The 18949-nt window shown below is 45.3% G+C and overlaps 1 long non-coding RNA gene across 1 annotated transcript in view; it reads right to left on the bottom strand.

Moving 5' to 3' along the window:
* Positions 1–17465, bottom strand: part of LOC147711915 (uncharacterized) — a 48234-nt gene extending 30769 nt beyond the window's left edge. The window contains exons 1-2 of the long non-coding RNA XR_015295725.1: positions 17405–17465; positions 7406–7507 (exon numbers count right to left, since the gene is read on the bottom strand). This is a non-coding gene — a long non-coding RNA (uncharacterized LOC147711915). The remainder of the gene's footprint in view (positions 1–7405; positions 7508–17404) is intronic.
* Positions 17466–18949: the final 1484 nt, after the last annotated feature.

Raw genomic sequence — 18949 nt, 5'->3', positions numbered from 1 at the left:
CAGTTTTACAATTGAGAAGGGGTTTCAATTTACAACAAAATCTCCACAAAGAGAGCCTAAAAAATGCTAATTGTGTCACTCAGGAAAAAACACTTTTACTTCTAGACTGACCACTTATCCCTATTTCAGAGGAACAGTCTTCATTTTGACTAACACCGCCTTCATTTTGATGCGATTTTAAGGTGAGTATCACTGATTCTCTTTATCCTTGCCTATACCCAAAAGCAAATAAGCATTTGCAATGCAATAGATCTCTCATTAGTTAAATTCAGGGCTATTGGCTTTGCAGATGTAAAAGTAATACGGCGGTGAAACTTTTTAATTTTTATTTATTCATTTTTGTAACAATGGCGGTAAGTCGCTTGACATGCCGCCATTACTATAATAATAATCAATAAAAAATATATATAGTAATTTTAAAAAAACTATTGTTTGACCGCCGTATTACTTTTCCAACTGCAAAGCCAATAGGTCTACTTTTAACTGATGTGAGACCTATTGCATTGCAAATGCTTATACTGGAAACAATGCATACTTGGGGGGGCTGCACACAGGCTGTGCGCCGAGTGGGAGAAGAGAAGCTGTGGGAGTGAAAAGGGGTTGCAAGGGAAACAAAGAGTAGGAGCAGGCAGCAGAAGTTGGGGGAGGAGAGAAAGCAAGCAAACAAAAATAGAAAAATTCCTTATCTCGGCCGGCCGCGAGTGCTGTCTCCTGTGCTGCGCTAATATCGGGAGAAACCTTCAGTCAGTCAGTCAATGTTACTTTTATTTGATTTCATTAAAAATCATAAAAGAGTGGGAAAAGCGCATAATTCATAGTAATTAAAAGTGAGAGTTTGTGAGGTACAAAATAATTAAGCATTATACAGTCCTATGCTTCAATCGTGAACACTGGATAAAACAAGAATATAAAAATTGTAATCAGTACAATTTGTAAAAACTACATATATAGTGTCAATGCGGATAAAGAATGACCAGGAAGTCATCATAGTCATCACATGGCCATACGATTTGCTTAGATTTTTTTGTCCAATTCTTTGGCTGCCCTTTTCCAAAAGGTGATGGCTCGACAGGACAGTTGAATTGGCAGGCGACCAAGGCATTGTATGACTGCGGCTCTGCGTGACCTCAATTGTTTTTTCCTAAAAATCTCGCGGAGGACTGTTTTTCGAAATTCTAATAACGAAGGACAAATGCATAGAAGGTGAAGTAACGACTCTTCTCCTTGTTTGCCCAATCGGCATTCTTTTGTGGGCCATGTAGACTTCGATTTTGGGGTCAAGTCCTTCGTAGGAAATGAACCCAGCTGCAGCAGCGTCAAGTAGTGCTTTATGTATTGGGAGAAGTGTTCAGACAGATACGGTTGGAGTTTCAAAAACTGGTAAGATTGGATCACTGCCCATGCATGATTTTTCTTAGAAAAGGCATTTTTGTCCATTAACAGTGAGATTCTTTTAGTTGCTCTGTTCACCATATTTTTTAACCCAGAATAAGAGGATGTTGTGAGCCAAGCCTCTTCAAGGTGTAGATCTTCAGGTGATTCTTTTAAAACTGCAACAATAGAATTATTTTGCCTTGCTTGCTTTTCAGTTTCTTCCCAGCAAAAGTGGGTTAAAGTATTGTCTTCTGCTTGCCTCATCCGCCAGTAATATTTGACCATCGCCCCTTGTCTGGCAGGTCTCTGATTTTTAAGCCTGTATTCCAGTCGAATTTGTGCCTGAGAAATATGTTGAGGGATTAAAAACAGGCTCTTGAAAAATATGGATTGGGCTAGGTTTAGGGCAGCGGCATCTTTTGTGTTTAAGATTTCCGACCCATACGATATGGTTGGTATAAATTTAGCGGCAATTACCTTAAGCAACTGACCTGTTGGGCAACCTTTTAGCTTCTTCTGTATGATTTTGAAAGCATGAAGGAGTTGTTTTGCCTTTGTTTTTCCTTGGTCCAGGTGTTGCTTATAGTTAAGATTATGGTCAAGTTGGAACCCTAGATATTTGTAGAAATCTACCTGGGATTTTAATTTTTTTTATTTTTAGAGTTTTATATAGCGCTAGCTAGACCCGGAGGTATCAGAGCGCTTTACATAAGGAAACAGCGTGTTACCAGTTACAGATATTTCACATTAATAACAAGAAAAATTACAAATTCGATACAGTTATTGGTAAGTCGAGTGTCAGGATTAAAAAGAATAGGGGGAGCTGGCAGTCAATTGGAAGGAGGTAGCAGCGGAGAAAAAGGCGAGACATATGTCCGAAGTCCGGCTGGGTAGGTGATGGCCAAAGCGGTGTGCCAGGGCGAATCTCCCCTATAGCTGTCGGTGCAGCTCCACCGGGAATCGGCCATGCGGTTCGGGCTCTGCTGGACGAGTATCAATTCAAGAAGAACAGGGGCAGTGGGGAGACCAATTGGAAGGAGATAGCAGCGGAGAAAAAAGCGAGACATATGTCCGAGGTGCGGCTGAGTAGGTGACGGCCAAAGCGGTGCGCCAGAGCCAGTCACCCCTATAGCTGTCGGTGCAGCTCCACCGGGATTCGGCCATGCGGTTCGGGCTCCACCGGAATTATGAAGATGATCAGGAGGTGACCGAAAATCAGGAGTCAAGATCCATGTGAGTGGTCCACAGCCTCAGCCACAAGACTTCCCCTTGAACTAGATGGGATCAGTGGCAGCCATTTTGGGGTCAGGCGCAGGGTGATGCTCATGCCCCTTGTTGTTGGAGTCAAGCCAGTTCCCAGGATTGGGTTTATGAGCAATCAGGAGCATCCCTGGTGGAGAAGGAAGTAGATCATCAGTTGGAGTGGGCAGCCACTGTCCCTCCTGTAGATACAGCAGCAAGGCCGCCATGTTGGAGTCAGGTGCGGTTAATGATAATGAATAGTTAATGATGCTCGTCATCAGCCATTTTAGACAATCACATTTTTCTTTTTCAGGTTGGTGGGATTACGGGCTGTAAATATGCTTTTTAAGTACATCGGGTCAGCCGATGAGGGCACCCACAGGGCAGAGCTCTGGCAGGAACCAGAGCCCGATGCGCAGATCTGCAGTCGGTCCTAGAAACTCCGGGGTAAGGCACCAAGTTAAATAAAAGTTAAGATTGAGGTTTTTTAAGTTAAGTTCTTTATGCAGCGTGCCTCACCACCACTGCAGACAGCACATTGAAGGCAGATCACCGTACCCTGCCTCACGGGCACTCACCAGTCAGGAGTCAGCACGTCTTATCCCTGAGGAGTCGCCATTTTGGGGACAGGCTCCCAAGTTGAGTTAAAGATGAATTAAAGTTGAGATTATCATTTTGTGAACCGTGCCTTACCACCACTGCTGTCTGCGCGTCAGAGGCAGACCCCCTTCTCTGGCCTCACGGGTGCTTACAGGTCAGCAGATAGGGTGTTGCGTGTGATTTGCCCTAGGTGTCGCCATTTTGGAGTCAGGCACCCAAGATTAATTAAAGTTAAGATTATGTGAAGGCAGCGCGCCTCACCGATACTAGAGTCGGAGTCATCTGATATCAAGATCATGGACCCTGAGAGTGGATCTCCTTCCCAGGCTACACGGCACACACCGGCGCTAATATCAGCCTCCAGGTCCGAAAGTTGGTGACGGTCGGAAACCATGAACAAGAGGGACCCCTCGCTCTGGTGATCTCTTGGTTACTCGCTGGGTGCTGCATCTGCCAGAGAATGGTTGTTTTTCGGGTCTCCAGCGGGTCCTAAGCACGGGAGGGGAGCTCAGATCTGCTCGTTAATGAGCTCCACTACCCGTGCAGTGGTGACGTTGTGTGCCTTGGTGCCGGGGGTGAGCTGCCCCCCCACCTGCACCCATGGTGCAGGTTATGAGCTGCACGAAACCCCAGCTCCCTTGGTGCAGGGGACGGACTGCACGTCTCCTGTGCGTTCTCGGTGCTGAGTGAGCTGCAAGGCTCCTCTACTTCCTCGGTGCAAGCTGCACTGCTCCCCTACATCCTTGGTGCGGCCGATGAGCTGCACGGGTTGCCTGCACCCTCGGGGAAAGCTGCATGACCTCCCCAGCATCCACTGTGCAGGGGGTGAGCTGCACGGCTCCACAACTCCCTCGGTGCAGAGGGTGGGCTGCATGGATCCCTTGCACCCGAGATGAGCTGCACGGCCCCCTTGGTTTATCCTCCAATTTCCAGGTGAATTTACCTTTTGACCCTGTTTTGTGATGTCTGGAAAAGCAAAGCACCTTGTTTTTTTTAAGGTTTATTATTAGTTGAGCAGAGATGGTGTTCCTAGTTGGGTCATCGATTGCTGCAGGCCTATTGGAGTTTGTGCTAGAAGAACAATGCGTATTGGAAATTGGTGTTTGGTGTTTTGCCACATTTTGGGGGGTCAGTTTGAACTTGTTGGAGATACTTCTCAAGGTCAGTGGTGTAGATATTGAATAGACAGCGGGCCAGCACGCACCCCTGTTTTAGCCCGTTTTTAGTTGGAATTCTATTTGTTATGGTGCGGCCATCGCCTTTCCTTATCTGCACCCACGTATCTGAGTAAAGGTTGATTATCCTCTCCAAACTTTACTTGGTGTCCCCCAACTTTGCATTTTGGCCCATAACTTCTCTCTCTGTACTTTGTCAAACGCAGCTTTGAGGTCAATAGAACATGCGTACAGGGTACGGGATTTTGCTAAAGCTTGATTAGCTTGGAGTGTCACCGCGGAGATGTTAGTGAGGGTAGTCATTCTGGCCCCAAAATCCGGTCTGCGTGTTTGGTATCAGATTTATATTGTTGACCCAGACCTCTAGATCTACCAAGAGGTTTGAAGCATACATTTTGGCTTTAACGTCGATCAGTGCGACCATTCTGTAGTTAGCAGGATCTAAACGTGCACCTGATTTATATATAGGATTTAAAATACTTTCCCCCCAGGAATCGGGGATAGTGCGGGAAGCTAACATATATGTGAACAGTGGGGTGAGGATACCTGACCAGAATGGAGGGTCATGCTGGAAAAGTGCGTTTGGAAAGCCGTTAGGTCCAGGTGCTCCCTCAGGTTTAGGTTTTTATGATTTTGAGGACCTGATCTTGTGTGATTTGTGGCAAAAGTTCTGGATATTTTGCCTTTAGTGTCTTATGGGCTATGCCTGGTATAGGAGGTCCCAGGTTTTTATCGCCTAAGAGTGGAGTAACATTATAAGTGTGATCTATATGGGTTTTCCAGGTTTCCTCCATTATTTCTGAGTTGGAAAAGCCGGTTCTTGCCATTTGATAACTGATTAATAACTTCCCAGAAGAGCTTTGAGTCTCTCAGTTTACTGGCATGGAGCAGTTTCGGCCAAATATGTTCACTGAAGTCTTTCTTGGCCTCCTTGATACCCCTCTTTAGATCTTTTCTTGTTTTTGATATTAAGGAGAGAATATCCTGGGAGGGTACTGAGCTTCGAATTCTTGTTTAATTGATTTTTTTGTTTCCTTAGTCTGTTGGTGAACCATGCTGCCCCTACTGATCCTCCTCCTTTACGGCTGTTGCCTTGTTTATAGAATTCATTATTTAGATCTTGAATGAAGGATGCCCAATCCTTTAGGCATGAGGGTTCGATTTTGAAATTCTCAAGAAGAGCAATGCATGTAGCCATAATGTCTACAACCTTCAGGTTGACCCTAGAGCGTACGAGCAGGAGGCCGAAACAAATAAAAAAATGGGCGCTGCCATAATAGCGCAAACTCTTGCAATTGCGAGACCTATTGCATTCCACAGGACCTGGTGGCAGGGAGTGATTAATATGTAAAAATATACATGGACAAGAGTCTGAAGGTTTTCTGCTAATTGGGATATTGTGAATCAGGGCTTGCAGAATGCACAACAGAGTTTGTCGAGAGGTGCCAAAGAAAATAAAGGGCCCCTTTGGCAAACTCTATTTTGTTAAATATTTTATACTTTTAGTAAACAGTGTGACATGCCGCCCGTGCCACGCTGCTTATTAAAAACATAAAATATTGAAAAGATTGAGTTTGGAGAGCCGCTCCTATCACTGGAGTTGGGCGAGACAGAGCTTGGGAATGCCCCACAGAATTTGTCCAGTCCAAATAGTAAGTTGCAGGAGAGGCTGCAGGCAGTTAAAAGGCATGTAAGAAAATAGTGCTGGCAGACTGTAAATAAAGCATACCAAGTACCAACAAATGTAAAAGGGCCTGTCCTTCTGGGAGGTAACAACAGAAGACAGGGAGATACTAAGGAGGAACTAATAAGCCTATTAACAAATAAAAAGCCAAGATTTACAAAAGACAGTGACATCAGCAAATTAAAAGGATCGGTGGAGAGTGGGCGGAGCTTCATGTCCATACCTGCATACAGCATGTCTCGAAGCGCTGCCTAGGCGAGACCTAAATATTCCAGTATACAAAAGAGGTTAATAAAGATTGTAAAAAAAATCGATATTTTTCACATCCATGAATTTAAAGATTTCAAAATGTGGTTGACATGTTTAATTTCCGTGTCAGTGAATATAGATTTGTTTTATGGCTCTAAAACCCTTCAGTTCGATTCTGCAGCACACATAGCCTTGCTTGCATCCCCATTGAGCTGTACTCTAAATAAATAAGGCCATGTCTATCTGCTGTAGTGGGCTATCTGACCAAAGATATGAACCTGTTCACTTACCTGTGGAGTTCTGTTAGACATTGACATAGAAAGAATCTTATTTACCACCTGCGGACTTACACGGGAGACAGTGAAGATCTAATTCTATCATCTTTAAAATTCAGGTGGACACAGATTAGACTTATGTGCTAACCCAAAGCCTATGCTGTAAACAAATGAGGCATAGAGTACCTGCTTTGGCTATTTTGATAGCGGAAGGCAGGTAAGTAATGTAGAACCTTGTGATTTGGGGGTGGGGTGAGGGTTAGTGCAGGTGAAACCACACAGACACAGACAGACTCGCTATGAGTCTGCCAAGCCATGAGACATTTATGACAAGCCTAACCTAGCCACATTATTCAAGGAGACCCATTTGTTTTTGGTTACAGCGCTGGCCACTTGTGAACCCTTGTAACTTTCTGTTAAGTTCTGCTGAGTTCCAATGTAGTACAGGCATTGTTTACTTGTTGTTGCACTTTTGGTTACAAGGATGAAACTTTAACAATTAGTTTGAATTATTTTATCTATTATATTTTCTGAACACAGACGAGGCCTTGTTTGTATTGTATTTGTATTGTATACACATGATGTCCTGTGTTGTCTGACCTGAGCCTGGAGAACAGATGAGTCCTCACATAATTTAGTGTTCTTGTGAACACAGATGAAGATCTGTTTACCTTTTATTGAGTTTGACTGATCTCAGCTAGGGATCTTTTTAGGTTTTGCCCGAACAGCATGCATTCACTTCCAGCGAAATATTTTATGAATAAAAAAAAGCTTAAAAGCTGGCTTAGACCCTACCCATTACTTACCATTGGTTGGCTTTCACGTCTCTTCTGTTTTCTGGCTTCCTACTGGTCGTTGCCTCCTGCTCGCCTCCTACTTCCTGCTGGGTCTTCAGGTGCTTGTCTGTGCTGTGGAGCATGGATGAAGTACAGTTACTTTTCTGTGGCCAGTGTCCTTCCACTAGCTGCAATCTCTGCCGCCACTTATTTAAAACAAAATATTTTCAAATACACTCTATACGAGTGCATGTGTCTTCAGTCCATCCCTTGTGTTGCTTGACTCCACCCACCCTCCATGGTGCTGCTGCTTCTTCCTTCCACCCCCGCACATCCCTTGTGTTGCTTGACTCCACCCACCGTCCATGATGTTGCTGTTCCCTCCCTCTTCTCCAAACCTCCATGGTGTTGCTTGACTCCACCCACCCTCCATGGTGCTGCTGCTTCTTTCCTCCTCCTCAAACCTTCCTGGTGTTGCTTGCCACCCCAGTCACTCCCAGAACCCTTGTGGTTTTGCGCCTCCCCCTTCTCCCTCACCACTCTTGTGTTGCTTGCCCCCCATGGCTCCTACTGCTCTCTCCAACCCTCCTGCCCCCCACAAAAAAATTACCTCTTCATCGTCACAGTAATTGCACATGAGCATTCTGCTCCCACAGAAACTCCAGGCAAAATTCTGTTAGCCTACTAGTCTCCTTATCCCTCCAACATGGCCCCCATTGTTCACCACCAATCACATAAAAGGATACAACTCCATAGCCACAACCTGCTTTTTTGTTTCTGCACTACTCTGAGTGCTGTTTCCTGTGTTCAGGTGAGTGGGACTGCGGTCCTGCTTTAGCAGACTCTTATGCCCCAGGGGGTCTTGGTTTGAGTAGCATTCGTTTATGGCCTCTTTTTCACATGCTCCTCGGGTCCTGCTTTAGCGGACTTTCAGAGTGAGCAGCGTTTCTCTAAATACATTCATGGTGCCTTCCAAGTCCCGCTCTTGTGGTCTTGGCAGGGTTTTTGCATTTGACCAGTGTTTCCCAGTTGTTTGCCCCCTGTTTCTCCGCCTTCTTATGGTATTGTCTTGGATCGCAGGAATGCCCGGGCACTCGTGCGGGCTCCCGCCGTCCCGGTGTCTTACCTGATTCTCCCCCCACAGTGGATTGGCTGTGGTCTGGGTGCGGTTGGGTGTTGCGCATCGGCTTGAAGGGGGCGTGGTTCTGTGCTGTCTCCTTTCAGGTCTGCGCACTGTTAGGTCTCAATTCTGCAATAACGTGTTAGTGAGCCGTTGCATACATGCTTGGGGTGTGCCGGAGGCTGTCCTGCAGCATTATGAGGGTTGCTATGGGCAATAGAATGCTTTTTAGGCGTGCTGGCTTGCTGTAGTGTTTGTCCCTGCAATTTATATTATGGAGGGTATGGAGGAAGGTGCTGCCTTGACTTCTTCCAATACTGGGGAGTCTTCTGACTCTGCTGACGCGGTTCCTTCGTTGGCTGTCATTCAACAGATGATACAATCTGCTGTGGATGCAGATTTTCATGATAGGGAAACTGTTCCACCTTCTAAGAATGCAAAATGGGACCCTGGTCCTTCCCAGGACTCTGATGGGGAGGAGGATGTAGAGCTTAAGGGTCGCTTTGTGCAGGGGTCGGATTGTAAAGACGTCCTTCAGCATATTCGCTCCAAACCTGTTATTTCCTGTTTCTGGTGTTGATGTGGAGGATATGGATTTCTTTTCACAGTATCAAAAGAAAGAGCCAGAGTTGTTGCATCTACACTCCTCTATTTTTAAGGTATTGGAGTCTGAGTGGGAAGATGTTGATAGGAATAATCATCCCCAGTTTCTAGCCAAGAGATATCCCTTACAGGACTTTTCTGATAAATATCCAGCCTCAGTGAAGGTGGATTCTTTGATGGTTGGCATGTCTTCTCAGGGTGCTATTATTTCTGAGGATGCTTCCCCAGCTGACCCAGTGCATAAGGAGGTTGATGCGGTAGTGAAACATACTTTTGCTGCTGCCAATTTTTCCATTTGAGCTGCTACTTATTTCTCTGACGCCATTCAGTCATTGTTAAAGGACTTCCAGTTGTTGGCTGAGATGTTGGACCAGGGCGAGGACGTTTCTCCCACTCTCGCCCTGATGGAGCAACAGGTCCACCTTTCTTGGGCGCGGCGGCTTCTACAGCTGTGTCTTCTGTTGCGGCTCATCGCAAATTGTGGTTACGTTCCTGGAAGGCCGATGCAGCTCAGAAGAGCTTGCTAATGAAAATTCCTTTTCCTGGTGTTAAGCTCTTTGGTGCTCCCTTGGAGGATATGTCCAAGAAATCTGTGGAAGATCGTAAACTTTTGGCTCCAGAGAGAACAGCGCATTTCTGATATTTTGGGGCCCGTCGGGCTTTTGGTCCTGCTCATCAAGGGAGGGTTTCTCAGCCCTTTCATGAAAAGGGGCATGGCTAGGGTGCACCTTCCTCTGAAAAGTCCTGGTTACCTGCCACTTCTTCCTCCTCTTCTGCACGCTCTAAATCCTCACTGGATTGCTCCAGGCATGGGTCATGTAGGGAGGGTCACCTATCTCTCTTAATGGACAACTGGATGAGTACTGTTTTGGATCAATGGGTCCTTCAAGTGGTGTCGGAAAGTTTTTTACATTGGGTTCATCCAGACACCCCTAGACTGTGTTCGGGTCACTCCATGTCTCAGGGATGATTTAATGAAGGAGGTTCTCTTGGATGGCATTGGTTGCCCGAGGAGTAGTGGGGGCTAGGGGTGTACTCTATAATCTTCCTCTTTACTAAGGTTCTGGCCCCCCTGATTGTACTTTTGTATGGGAGGGTTATTAAGGACTTTCCTTACGTGGATGATTTCTTGATTTCTGCTACTTCTTTCTCTAAGGCGGAGCTTCATGTCCAGGATGTTTCCCAGGTGCTGGAGGGACACGTTTTCCTGTGAATCAGAAGAAGTCCTGCCTGGTTCCTTCTCAGGATCTGACGTACATTGGGGCTCACTTCAGGACTCTTTTGGGGTTGGTGTTCCTGCTTCAGGCCCGGAAATTGACTCTAATGTCGAAGATTCAGTCCCTGTTGTTTGGGACTTGCCCCCCTGTGAGACATTGGTTGAGGGTACAGGGTCTGATGTCCGCCTCCTTGTTGGTGGTTCCTTGGGCTCGTCTCCATATTGATCCCATGGTGAACCATGTTTTGTCCCATTGGCGCCCCTGTGGTCAGGATTTCAATCAGGGGGTTCCTGTGTCGGCCCAGGTGAGGGAGGATCTGGGTTGGTGGTTGGACGACAATCATCTATCCAGGGGTCGCCCGTTTCTGATCATTCCATCTCAGGTGGTTACTAAGGATACCAGTCTGTTGGGTTGGGTGCTGCACTGAATGACTCTACGGTGCAGGGCAGGTTGTCCGTGACTCTGATGTCCTGTTCCTCCAATTACAGAGAGCTGAAGGCTGTTCAGTTGGGTCTCTTGGTGTTTGCCGCCTTACTGGAGGGTCACCATGTTCAGTTCCGGACAGACAACCAGGTTGTCAATTTCTACATCAGTCATCAGGAGGGTTGCAGGGTTAGTTCCCTCAGTTGCCTCAGTGGCCTCATTTGTTCCTGGGCGGAGTCGAAATTGGCGGCCCTGTCTGTGGTTTACCTCCCTGGCCGGGAGTATGTGGTGGCAGACTGTCTGAGTAGGGTCTTTCGCTCCATGGGGTTGTGGTCTCTGACCCCGGTGATGTTCCGGATGTTGCAGCGGAGGTTTTGGTGTCCAGTGGTGGACTTGTTTGCATCTCTGGACAATGCCAAAATCCGTTGTTTCTGCACAATTATGCCTTGTCCGATGTATTGGAGGGTGAATGCGATGTTCTTCCTGTGGCCCACAGGCCTGTTGTATGCCTTTCCCCCGGTTCCCCGGATTTTGGCGGTTTTGCAGAAGATCAGGAGGGAGGGGGCTTTGGTGCTTCTGGTGGTACCGGGTTGGCAACGCCACACGTGGTTTCCTCTGTTGTTGGAGTTGGTGGTGCCTCCAGGTTGGGCGTTACTATTCCATCCGTATCCGTTGATGGGCCCTCTGGTTCCTCTTTCGGTGATCAGGACCATGGGTCTTCAGGCTTGGCTCTTGAGAGGTGTTCCCTGAACCAGAGTGGTTTTTCCCTGGAGGTTGCCGGTCTTATCGAACAGTCCAGGCACCCCTCTACTTTAAAATCTTACGCTAAGCATTGGGATAATTTTACTGGTTGGTGTCTGCGCCATGGTTGGTCTATTGAGGGCCTGTATCCTGCTCGTCTTCTGGATTTTTTGAAGGAGGGTTTTAATTTGGGCTTGGCCCTTTCTACACTCCATGCATAGTGGGCGGCCTTTCGGGCTATTCATGGTCTCCCTTTTGTGGCGGTGGAGCCCCTGGTGGCTCGTATTTTCAAGTCTCTGGACTTTTCACACCCTCGCCCTGTGTTTTCTCCTCCTCCTTGGGACCGTTGGTGTTGCGGGCCATGCAGTGGGTTTCCTTTGAGCCTTTAGAGTCAGTTGACTTGAAATTTCAGACATTGAACGTGTTTTTTTTGGTGGCTATTGCCTCTGCCAGACTTGTTGGCGTATTGGGGGCTTTCTTACTTTTTTGAGGATTTTGGAGGATAGGGTGGTCTTGCGGGCTCATTCTACTTTTGTACCTAAAGTGGATTCTTTCTTTCATTGGTCGGCAGAGGTGCTCCTCCCTTTTCTTTCCTGTTCCTTTGTAGGCGGAGGAGTCTCTGTTGCACCTTTTGGATGTGAAACGTGCCTTGTTGATTTACTTGTCTTGCACTGCTTCTTTTTGTAAGGTGGAAAATCTGATTGTCACTTTTGGTGTGGCCCAGCAGGGCCTGAAACCATCTATTTCCACTCTCATAGGTGGATCAAGGAGGCTATCCTGTCGGCGTATAATGTCCAGTCTTTGGTGCCCTCCCAGCCTATTTTGGGGCTTCTACTCGCTCTGTTGCTGTTTCTTGGGCAGCCATTGAGGGTGTTTCCATGGAGGATATTTACAGAGTGGCCACTTGGCCTTCCCCTCAGACCTTCATGTCTCATTACCAGCGTGTGGTTGGGGGTGGTGCTTCCATTGCCTTTGCCTCTTCGGTTCTGGAATCTGTGGTTTCTTGAGATGTGTATCTGTTGCACTTGTTTCATTATACTTTATTTTGTGTACTGCCTTCCGTGTGTGGGCTTTGTTTGCTTATCCATGGAGCTGATGTTGCTTTGGTATCTGCTCATGTGTAATTACTGTGGCGAGAAAGACGGACGAGGGGGTAATGCCCCAGTTACTTACTGGTAATCTTCATTACTCCCAGTCCTGGTCTTCCTTGCCACAGTATAGTTTCCCTTCCCTCCCGGCCCTCTGTTGTGGCTTCATGTCTATGGCTTTGTTTACAGGTCATGGCTATAGAGTTGTATCCTTTTATGTGATTGGTGGTGGACAATGGGGGCCATGTTGGAGGGATAGGGAGACTAGTAGGCTGAATTTTGCTTGGAGTTTCTGTGGGAGCAGAATGCTCATGTGTAATTACTGTGGCGAGGAAGACCAGAACTCAGAGTAATGAAGATTACCAGTAAGTAACCGGGGCATTAAACAAAGTCAAATTGCTCTGGCTCTAGCTCTGCTGTTTGGCTTTGTTTTATGATTTTTAGCCATATTGAACAGCACTGTGGGCTGCTATGCAGCATGAATTAAAGAAAAAAAACCCTATTACATTGTCAGCAATGGCCACGTCATAGCACTCTTTCTTTTACTTGAAGCTATGTTATACAGCAGTCCATGCTACTGTGCATCACGTCTAAAAAAAATTGACAAGGCCAATTTATTTTGCATAGGCAAAACTTATTGGCTTTGCCAATGCTTGTTATTTCTCTAACCCCTCCACTCCTTTGGAGGGCTGCTGCAATTTTAAAAGCATGCTTTTACCTCCCCGTGTTCCTCTAGTTGCTTGGATGTTTTCAACCCGCTTCTGTCCACATCAATTGGTCTGTTTCCTACATTAGTCCAGCTGTTTTTGGTTGAAGTTTAATTATGCTGGGCCAATTGGCGAGTTTAACACAGGCTTACTTGATAATTTCCCATTAAAGAAATGTTTTCGACTGTTCAAAATGCCTTGCCTCACATATGCAATATATTGTTTCTTTAGTAATATGTGGCCTCGACATTCATATCTGTTCTCTCTCGGGTTCTCACAACTGCTTACTGACCTGATCGGAGACTACTGCAGAGTTCAATGAGCTCCCCCAAGACAGTGTATATCTCAGTCACTTCAAGGAAACATTGTAGGCTCTGACGAAAGACGCACAGCTTCTACATATGTATCATAATTTCGAACTACCTCAGGGTGTATAATGCATACTTTAATTATGTATATTTTTAAAATACTGACAAATTCATTACTGTAGACATACTGCACCGCAGGTTTAATTCTCACCAGCAGAGAATCCTATTTTGTTAATATTTATGCCCCAGGCATAATGGACATACGCCACAGCCTTTTGTGGATGTCCATGGCAAGAAGATGCTCATTCTGAATATACTTCTCTTGGCAATGTATGGCAAATTAGGGGTATTTATGGCATGATATGGTGCTACATGGGCTTGCAAAGCAGAATCTATAGTGTGGCAATAGTGCATAGTTCATTTCATTTCATTTCATGCGAGTAATGGAAGAAAATGGGACACTGATACTTGGGTACCAAACATGTATTTTATAAAAAGAGAAGGTATTATCCTACAACAAAAAATATTTTTTTCATGATAATTATAAACTTTTATTTGGGAGATTAAAACTTTTTTTTCTTCTCAAAAGTACAAGAGTGCATTTTCTAGCAAATTGTATATATTTTCATAAATAAACAAGCTTGTGTTTGGAAACAAAATTATTGTATTTTCTAGTGTATTTTTAAGCCACAAATTTGCATTAATATTGGTACTACTATCAGAAATTCTATTCTGTAAGGTTAGTTTAACCCGTCTGCTGCTTGGCCCTCTATGGAATCTGTAACATGAGCCACAGCACTGCTGTATTAGTCCATACAATCTGTCTGTCTGTCCTATGTACTTTCTGAGAGTGTAAGCTTATTCTTTTTTAGGTCTCACATAGCGTTGCAGCGCAACACGTTGCTCCGCTTTGCGAGGTATGCAGTATACATTGTAGCAGAGGGAAGCTCCGCCCACTTTCCGGCCATAACTTTTATTGGCTTCAATGATAAATTCTGCATTTTGATTGGTTTTGGGCTTGTTAGTCCCGCCTTCTGGTGTTGCAGCGCAACGCGCAGCTTGCTTTGCAAGGCATGCAGTATACACTGTAGCAGAGGGAATCTTCGCCCACTTTCCGGACATAATTTTGATTGGCTTCAATAATAAATTCTGCATTTTGATTGGTTTTGGGCTGGTTAGTCCTGCCTTCTGATGGCCATGTCGTAATTTTTGTTCTTCCGAGGCTATCAGCCCCTTTGCTTGAAAAACTGTTTTGTTTCACTGCCTCTCCCCATTCCCTCCTGCAGTTCGTAACTCTTTGACCACTACCACCTCTCCACCCCTTCCCGCTCAAGCCTTCTTTCATGCCCGCACTTCCGTTTAAAATGCAATAGGTCTCGGGTAAAGACAAGTCCTATTGCATTTTCAATTCTTGGTTGTCGTGTGATTGATGGGTGAATTAGCACTCTTTGTCTCGCATGTGCGATGCCTTACATCGTACGCATGTTTACAAAAAAAAGTGGTTCAGGGTTGGCCTTACTAGGTCCGGAGTTACTGCTCCAGCGGGGCGGTGTACAATCAATTTAGAATGAGCATTTAATCATGGAGGGAGCGAGGGTGTATACGATTTATTTTACAATTGAGAACAATCTGGGATTTATCAGGTGCTCACATAAGGTGTGTTTTTGTGACAAGGTGAATGTGCTCTAAATAACATAACATCACAGATACAACAAAAAAAGGAACTCAACTAAATATGTACAAGGAAAGAAGGTTCCTGCAGCTGGGGGTTTTGTCGAAGACGTTTCAATTTGTTAGTTAGTTAAGACAAGGGGTGAGCAATTTGAAACTGAATTAAAGTAAGTATAATTACCATTTGTCCCTACAGTTACGTCATAAACAATATGTGCTCCCAATGGTTTTGGAAGACTCCAAAACTGGTATCGCAATTTTAATTTTTAGCACCCGGTGTTTTTAGGACTAGGCGCTGCAGTGAGAGGTTAATAGGCTCCACTTACTTCTCATTTGAAGTGGGCATTTGGAACTATGTCGGATGATTCTATTCTTAACCGTGGGACTGTGTGTCTGTGGGAGAAAGAAGGAGTCAGGGCCCCCTTAGGTTAAAAACAGTTAAGTCTATTGAGCATAAGTTGGTAAAGGCCTCTTACTGGAAGGGGGAGGAGGACAGGCGTCTTGGGTCAGTGAGTGGTTGTCAGATGATTTGCCGATTGATGTGTGCGGGCAAACAAATTGTGTTGAGATGCCGCTGTTGGTAAAAGGGCAACTGTGTTAAACCACTATTAGGGGTATCAGTGAAGAATGGGTGTAGGGAATATTGTATTCTTGCACTGTGACTGAAACTCGGTCATGTGGGCTAGTATGATCTGTATGCCTGGTGTGGTCTCTTCTTCCGTCCCTGGGAACAGCGAGTGGTCGTCAGGTGGGCGATTTAGTGTGCACGGGCACAAAACTGGTTATTGGGATGCCGCTGTTGGTAAAAAGGCAATTGTAATGAACCACAGTATGGGTTATCAGTGAAGGATAGGCGTGGGGGAGGTAATATTCTCACAGTGCGAATGAGACTTGATGGTGCGAGCTAGTTGCATTGGTCTGCCTGGTGAAGTCTCTGGCGCCATTCCTTGGGTTGGGAGAACACAATTAGTGTGATGCGTGGCCAAGTGTGTGGTGAGATAGTGGTGGGCTAATGAGCGTATTTTACTTATTCATAAATCTGAGGCGCAACTAGGGTGGGCGTGGGCTAGCCCCTCTGATTTAATATCTGTGCATCAGCGCTGGCGGGGGGGAAAAAGGATACATTAGATGTCGGCAGGCATGGGGATAGAGATTCGATTTAGCTGATAAGGGGGAAAAAAGGCCATCCATTGGGAGGGCTCTAATGTGCTGCACATTACCAATACTGAGGAGAAAGAATGGTCGTATCATAACGTAATTGGAATGCAAAGTAAAAACATTCTGCAGTCTAATTAAGGTCGCAATACTCACAACCGGCCAGATAGCCGGGTGCTATTTGGTTAGGCGGGAATTAAGCTCGGTACATGATCTAAACAAGGACTGAAGTAAGACAGTTATTATTGGTGAGAATAACCATGTAGTAAAGGGATCCCTTTACTACATGGTTATTCTCACCAATAATAACTGTCTTACTTTTTACTTTGCATTCCAATTACGTTATGATACGACCATTCTTTCTCCTCAGTATTGGTAATGTGCAGCACATTAGAGCCCTCCCAATGGATGGCCTTTTTTCCCCCTTATCAGCTAAATCGAATCTCTATCCCCATGCCTGCCGACATCTAATGTATCCTTTTTCCCCCCCGCCAGCGCTGATGCACAGATATTAAATCAGAGGGGCTAGCCCACGCCCACCCTAGTTGCGCCTCAGATTTATGAGTAAGTAAAATACGCTCATTAGCCCACCACTATCTCACCACACACTTGGCCACGCATCACACTAATTGTGTTCTCCCAACCCAAGGAATGGCGCCAGAGACTTCACCAGGCAGACCAATGCAACTAGCTCGCACCATCAAGTCTCATTCGCACTGTGAGAATATTACCTCCCCCACGCCTATCCTTCACTGATAACCCATACTGTGGTTCATTACAATTGCCTTTTTACCAACAGCGGCATCCCAATAACCAGTTTTGTGCCCGTGCACACTAAATCGCCCACCTGACGACCACTCGCTGTTCGCACATTCTACTTACAAAATTCGATGGTGGTTACAGGTTCCGAAATCTGCAAGGAGGGATATCCCTTTTAGATATACTGTTAAAACGGTCATATCAATGAGAAGGTGAACGAAGTGCGCATTAACTTACTAAATTGGGGTGTCCAAGTAGCTTAGTCACGTCCCGTCCGGCGTGCTGTCTTCACTTTGTTACCAGAACAGGAAGGGGCGGGGCTTAAGTTAGGCAAAACAAATTGGTCACGCGTAGCGTTGCGGAGTGGTGCATGCGCCGTGAGCTCCCAAACCGTCTGTGTTGTGAGGCATGTGCAGAGGTGGATTGTGGGGATGCACTGGTAAATACAAAGGACCTGCGAATTAAAAACAAGTTGTGTAGTACGTTTGAAAGTGTGTGCACCCAGGCAACTAATGTAGAGGGGCGGTATTGTCCTCAGAGGTTTGTTATTAGCAGAGGCAAATAAAGTTGCTGTGATTAGGGGAAGCAACACATGTGTAGTCAAGGGGCCAGGCTATTGAGGGCATTTTAGTGACTGAGCAGCATACATGAGGAGCCTCTTAAGTAGTGGCTGCATCAAGGGGGTGCAGCAGTATGAGACTTTAGCGGCACAGTGACATATACATATTTATATTGAGGCGGCACAGTGACAATAGAGCATATATAGATTAACATTGAAAGATAACAGTTGGCTGGGCGGTGTCCAATGGGCACTACCGGTGTAGACACAATATGAAAGTGTGCAAGTTATACACATGAGTTCCATTCATCAAAAGAATTCAAGCCCTTCCCAATAGTTTTACATTTGAAAATCCATTTGCACTCCAAGCGGTTAAGAATGGTTTGATGATTTCCACCTTTGGTGTTGAGTTGCAGATTGTCTATCACCTGTCAGGTGAAGTCGTTTTCGGAATGTCCTAGTGCCAAGAAATGTTCCACAAGTGGCGCTATGAGTACTTTGCAGCGGATCCTGCTTTTATGCTGCAAGATTCTGGCCTTGACTTGTTGTGTTGTTTGTCCAATATAGCGTAGGTTGCATGGGCAGACAATGTAGTAAATTACGTTTTTTGAGTTGCAATTTGTAAAAAGCTTTCAAAACATGCTTACAGTTGTTATATTCAAAGACTTTCGTGTTTATTGTGGACACATTCATTCAAAATACTTTATTTGTTTTACATGATAGAAAACCATAAAAAGTTACAGTTCGTCTACAAAACACATGTATACATATCTGGACATATTATACAAATATCCCAATTTATATACAAAAGTTATAAAAGGATAAGGACACCACATTGTCGGAATTTAAAAAGTTAATTCATAAAATACAGCATCTAACTTTTAGGGTTCCAAACAGTTTCTGTACCTTAGAGAACATTTCAGGAAACAAACCACAAATGGGACACATTCTGGCTTTAATAATTGTAAAAAATAAAGAGCGGGGCGAACCTGTAAAAAATTTAACTTTTTTAAAAGTGATTTTAAAAAAAGCCACCGATGGGCTTCATAAAAACTACAGAAAAACACAAGTGCAGCAGATCCTGTGGAGACATATTGTCGCAGCCACAGGGTGCTCACACTTGTCCTTTGTGGCTCCCCTTTGGTACAGCAAGTAAAAGATGGAAATAATCCGATCGGAACCTGATCAGTAAAAAGCGCTCGTTAGCCGACAAAGGCCACGAG

This window comes from Lissotriton vulgaris, chromosome 5, assembly GCF_964263255.1.
Source record: "Lissotriton vulgaris chromosome 5, aLisVul1.2, whole genome shotgun sequence".
Taxonomy (NCBI): Eukaryota; Metazoa; Chordata; class Amphibia; order Caudata; family Salamandridae; genus Lissotriton; species Lissotriton vulgaris.
This window is presented reverse-complemented; position numbering and strand designations above follow the sequence as displayed.